Below are 6732 nucleotides of genomic sequence, written 5' to 3' on the forward strand. Positions count from 1 at the left end.
TTCAGATTACACAGCATTGCCATACCAAAAACCCACCCCAGAACACCGAAAATTTCTAGGTGGTTCCAATAGAATTTCACTCTGACACAACTAACATACACTCTCACCATTAATGGGCAATTTATTTTCTACCTCCACTTTAATCAACTATTATCACATTACCCATTTTGGCTACTCCCACACTTTCTATCTTGCTCCAATCTTATCTCACCTTTATCTCATTTTTGCTTAAATTTTCTGACCTCTTCTACACTTCAAGACTTTTCAAGGTAAATACTTTCAGTTCATATTCTATTGCAGTAATGTTTTTCTAAGAATTCCAAATGTGGCATGGTATTTTGATATCTTGTTCCTGTAATCAGGAAGATGAAGGTCATGGATGTATTCAGTGTGTCATTCATAAAGGACCTGTTGTGGTTCAGTGCCCTTGAGTTGGTTCTGACCAAAATGACTTTGTGCACAAAGAGTGAAACACTGCTTGGTCCTGTGCCATCCTCACAATGGTTTCTGTGCCCGAGCCCAGTGTTACATCCACTGTGCCGATCCAATTCATTGATGGCCTTCCTCTTTCTCACTGCCCCTCCACTTTACAAAGCATAATGTCTCTCCTGACTACATGTCCAAAGTGCCTCTAAAGAGCACTCTGGCCATACTTCTTCCAACATAAATCAGTTCGTCCTTTTAGCAATCCTGGTACTTTCAGTAATCTTCTCCAGCACCATAATTCAAATGCATCCATTCATCTTTGATCTTCCTTATTCAGTATCCAACATGAGCATTCATATGAGGCAAGTGAAAATACCATGGGTTGAGTTAGGCGCACCTAAGTCCTCTAAATTAGTCTTGTGCTGCAGATTTTCCCAGGACAACACATCCATTTGATCTCTTGACCGCTGCTTCCATGAACATTGATTGTGGAACCAAACAAGATGAAGTTTTTGACAACTATAATCTTTTCTCCATTTTTCATGGTGTTAACTACTGGTCCAGTTGTGAGCATTGTGGTCTCCTTACCATGAGGTTGGAATCCACACTGAAGGCTGCAACTTTTGATCTTCATCAGCAAGTTCTTCAAGTCCTCCTCACTGTCAGCAAAGTTGTGTCATTTGCATATCAGGTTGTTAATAAGCCTTCCGCCAATCATGATGCCACATTCTTCTTCATAGAAGTCAGCTGCTCTGATGAAATTCTCAATATACAAATTGAATAAGTATGGTGAGAAGATAAAACCTGATGCACACCTTTATGATTTTAAAGCATGCACTATTATCTTGTTCTGTTCGCACAACTGCCTCCTGATCCATGTACAAGTTCTTCCTGAGCACAATGAAGTGTTCTGGAATTCCCATTCTTCTCAAGGATACCTATATTATGTTATTATCCACATGGGACCAATGGGATCTATAGGACCTATGATACACCAAAGAACCTATAGCGTCACAATGAATTGAACATCTAGGCACGGCAAACAGACCCTTAGGTCACCCTCTAAGATTTCCCACTTACTGGTGTCAATGACTTTGTATAGCCCCATCTCACTGAGTACTAGAAAGACCTCTGACTTCCTTCTAACGAATAGAACATGACAACAGTGATTGGTTGTCACTACCATGTTTACATGTAAAACTCTATCTTAACAGACTGGAGTAAGAGATTCTCCTTGCTGACTTCATGAAGTAAACGGTCATGCTGAGGAAGTCCAAGTAACAGGGAATGGTGGGTAGACTCCAGGCACCAGCTGGAAAGAAGCCAGGGCCCTCAGACATATAATTTCTGAATTTTTCCCACAATCTAAAATGAATTTGGAAGCAAACAATCAACTGAGCCTCCAACTGAGAACACAGCCCAACCAACACCTTCACTGCAGCCTTGTGAAACTCTGAGCAGTGGGCCCAGCTAAGCGATGCCCAGACTGCTGACTCATAAAAACTATAAGATAATAAATGTGTGATGTTCCCTTAACACAAGAGCACTTTTTTCTAATAACCTTGCACTCTTTGAAACTGACCTTCCCAACACGATCACTGAAGACAAAATGGGTGCATAAGCAAATGTGAAGAGAGTGGATAGTGGCCGACTACCTAAAGATATACTGTCTAGGGCCTTAAAGGCTTGAAGTTAAACAATAAGTCATCCAGCAGGGAAACAAATAAACCCACACGGAAGAAGCACAGTAGCCTATGTGATCATGGGATGTTGACGGGATCAAGTATCAGGTATCAGGTATTAAAAGATCCAAAGCAAACAACTATATTGATGCAAACAAGGGGTTTTAGAGTGGAGACCGAAAGCACATCAGTAGACAATTGGATCTCCCCCCACAGAAGGGTTATAAGGAAGGGATAATTCAACCAAGGTGTAGTATAGCACCAATGAAACACATATCAGTCCTCTAGTTCCTGAATCCTTCCCCCTCCCTGCCCCCACCACCATGACCCAATTCTATCTTACCAACCTGGCTAGACTGGAGAACAGACATCGGTACAGATAAGAGTTCTCAACACATGGAATTCAGGACAAATAAAACCCTCAGGAACGTAGTGTGTATAACGATATCATGCGGGGAGGGAGATGGCCGGGGAGGGGGAAGGGGAAGAAAGAGGAAACCCATCACAAGGTTGGATATATAACCACCACTCCTCCCAAAGGGGATGAATAATAGAAATGTGGAAGAAGGGAGACAATGGACAGTATAAGATACAACATAATAATAATATAAAACTGATCAAGGATTCATGGGCGTGGGAGGGAAGAGAAGGGAGAGGAAAAAAGAGGAGCTTATTCCAAGGGCTCAAGTAGAAAATGTTTTGGAACTGATGGCAACATATGTACAAATATGCTTGATACAATTGATGTATGGAATGTTATAAGAGCTGTAAGAGCCCCCAATAAAATGATTTTTTAAATAAAATAAATGTTTAAAATTTTTTTAATGTATGCTGTTTTCCATCAAGTTTGTAGTAATTTTGTATACAGTAATAGAATACTAAGACACTATGTTAGACATAAACAAAGGGAAAGAAAAAATGAAAGGGAAAAGTGAAAAATATAGAAAAATACATTACTGATATGACAAAAGGTCTCTAACTGCTCTGTTAAGTAAGCATTGGACTGCTAACTGAAAGGTTGACAGTTCAAACCTGCCAGCTACTCCTCAGGGTAAATACAATGCTACCTTTTCTCATAAAGATGGACAGCCTTGTAAACTCTATATAGGGTCACTCTGAGTTGGAATTGACTTGACTGCAGTGAGTGAAGGTTTTTTTTAAAATAGTTTTGAGAGCCAAAAGCAGAAGAAATGTGGGGTTCTCTATGATCCCAGTTTAGAGATGAGAAAATTGAAGCCTATCAAAGTCAAGTGATTTCTCCAAAGTCACACAGAAGTAAAAGGTATTGCTACAAGTACACTACCATCTGTCCCATCACAAAGTCCTGGCTCTTAGCCGTCATCCCAGTTAGGAAAATTCACCTCAGGCAGAGTGCTACAGGCAAGAACCATAGACTAGATAGAGTCCATGGGACAATGAAAAGGCAGATACATGAGAGCAACCACCTGCCGTTCAGGAGGAAAAGGAAAGCAGGTGCCAACATTTTATAAGACAAAATCAGGGAACATTGTGCAGAGTATTCATGGTAAAATACTCTTAAAATGTTGAGCAAAGGATTGGAGTTATACCATGGGCAGAGGACTGTGACCAAAAATAGCATAAGATAAAGAAATCGATCCAAGGAGAGTCAGCCAATATGAGAAAATTAAAACCAGATTACAACAAAAGCTATTCTTCTGGCTAAGGATTTTCATTTTTTTAAAAAACCTGGAAATTTATATCAAAAGCTACTGTCCAGTTTTAGATTTGTGGTATTGAAGTGCATGAATTAAAGTAGTTATTCTTTGAGACTGAAGATTCAAACACTGTCTATAAATTCTTTTGTTGGTTTATAAAGATCTGGGATAGGGAGCCTCTTATCTTGTTATAGATAGAAAACTAGGTTGGGGGGACTCTCTGAGATTCATGTGATCAATATTCTGGTGTCTAGAATAGGTGAAGCACTTACCAAGGACTCAGGTAAGAAGGAAATGTTTTGGAAATGATGATGGCAACATATGTTGATACAATTGGTGTGTGGATTGTTATAAGAGCTGCAAGAGCCCCCAGAGAAATTATTTATTAAAATAAAAAATAAAAGAATAGGCACCTGGCATAAAGTAACCAGAGAAGGAGAATGACATAGAGAAGTAAGTAAGTGGAAAACACCCTGAAGCTTGAACCAAATATGTAGTCAATCAACCTGGCTGTGCCCCAGAGGTGTTCTTGCCAAGGTAGGCAAGCCTTCTACCAAAGAACAAATGGCTGAGCTGAACGTTCACACACAGTGATCTTGATTCATTCCCTTCCCTCAACAAGTTAGAATTTCCATGAACATTTTATTATCTATTTCACTAGTGCTTCTGTACACGAACTGGTCAAAATGAGATTCGTGTCATTCTCCGTGTGCCTACCCTGAAAGCAAAGCCTTCTTTCTCCGTGCCTTCTTCAAGCCTTCTCTGTGCATCCAGTTTATAATCAAGCTTTTCGTCCTCAAAACACAAGCGCTGTTGTGCCACTTAAGAGCTTCCTGTGGTGTTGGAGTCAGCAAGAAAAGGATGCTTACAAAATTGTCAAGCACGTATTGATTTCTGGGTCAGTGTAGTACACTCTGAAGAACTCCAACCACTTGTTCCCTCCCCCTGACACGTTACCTTATTGTGTTGGAATAGTTCTCAACTGCTTGATGACAGATGGGCATGTAAGTGCCCTCGTTAGAGTCCTGATTATCCCCCTAGATGTAAAATTGGTGGTCAGTAGAACACTGTCTCAGAAATGTGTATCTGAAGTTGCACGATGCCTGTAAGGTACCCTGACTAGAGGCATGCTTGCTAAAACGGCGTCATATGTCAATAAAATCTGTATGAGCCCCATGTTTGTTCCCTCCCTGCTCCTGTCTGTGATCATTTGCTGTTCCTTGTGTTCTCCAACCCAATTTTGTTTCCTGGACCCTGGTCTACTCTCACTCTGTATTTCTTTTCTAGACCTAAGCCCAGTTGTTTCCATTGGAATCTGGATCCAATGCGATCCCAAATGCAGCCTTAACGATACCACTCTACTACAACCTTTCAGACTACGGGCCTCTGAATACAGGACAAACACAAGGAAAATTCCACCGCTTGTCTGTCATTTTGGTATACTGTGGTGGCTTGTATGCTGCCGTGATGTCACTGGTATTTCAAATGCCAGCAGGGTCACCGAAAATAAACCAGTTTCAGCAGAGCTTCCTGACTAAGAACAGACAATGAAAAAGGACTCAGCTATCCATTTGGGAGGAAGTAGATGCTGAAAAACGTATGCCTCGCTCTGAACCACAGCTTCAATAAGATGCGGAAGGCCTAATGAATGGAAGCAGAGCATTGCCAGAAATGGTGCCAGAAGACGGGCCATTAGACATGTGACTGAGGAGGAGCTGCCTCCTCCAAGTGGGGTCAACCGTGATGACGTGAGTGGGGTGAAGTCTTTGTAAGTGGAGCCTTCAGGATCCTCATTTGTGATGGGGCACGACTCAAGGTAAGGAGAAATAGCTGCAAAAATTTGCTAAGGATTGGAACTTGAAACAAGAGAGGTATGAATCCAGGAAAATTGTCCAAAATGTAATGGAACACATAGATGTCAATATCCCAGGCATTTATGAGCTGAAATGAACAGGTCATTTTGAATCAGAAAATCGTATGATTTACTATCATGGGAATCACACTATCAAGAGAAATGGTGTTACAGTCATTGTCAAAAACACCAGTTTTGAAGTATAATGCTGTCTGTGATAGGATCATACTTATTCCCATACAAGAAATCCAGTTAATATAGCTATTTTTCAAACTGAATTTGATGCAACAACCACAAAAGCTAATGAGTAAGAAATTGAAGAATTCTACCAATTTCCTCAGTCTGAAATTGATCAAATATGCAATCAAGATGCATTGATAATTACTGGTGATTGATATACAAACGTTGGAAACAAAGAGGAAGGAAAACAGTAGTTGGAAAATATAGACTTGGTGAAAGAAACAAAGCTGTAGATTGCATGATAGATCCCCAGTGACTTACTCCAATGACTTGTTCATAGCAAATGTCTTTTTTCATCAAGACAAAAGGCTTCTTCAGATGGAATACACAGAAAACAAATTGACTACATTTGTGGGAAGAGATGATGAAGAAGCTCAATATCAGCAGCTAAAACCAGGCCAGGGGATGAATATGGGACAGACTGTCAATTGCTCATAAGTATGTTCAGGTTAAAGCTGAAGAAAATTAAAACATATTCACAAGGTCATAAAATATGACCTAGAGTCTATCCCACCTGAATTTTGAGAACATCTCAAGAACAGATTTGATGCATTGAGCACTAATTACAGAAGACCTGATGAGCTGTGAAAGGACATCAAGAATATCATTCATTAAGAAAGCAAAAAGTCCCCAGAGGCTATACTTTTTGATAGCCAGGCACCAGCAGCTTTCTTCGCCACATTTGCTTATGCACCCATTTGTCTTCAGTGATCCCTTCGACACCTCATGATCACACAGGCTGGTATGTTCTTCCATGTCGACTTTGTTGCTTCTAAGCTAGATGGTCGCTTGTTTACCTTCAAGCTTTTAAGACCCCAGACGCTATATCTTTTGATAGCCGGGCACCATCAGCTTT

The sequence above is a fragment of the Echinops telfairi genome, unplaced genomic scaffold (assembly GCF_000313985.2).
Source record: "Echinops telfairi isolate 266 unplaced genomic scaffold, ASM31398v2 ScPeMD7_18;HRSCAF=68, whole genome shotgun sequence".
NCBI classification, from domain to species: Eukaryota; Metazoa; Chordata; class Mammalia; order Afrosoricida; family Tenrecidae; genus Echinops; species Echinops telfairi.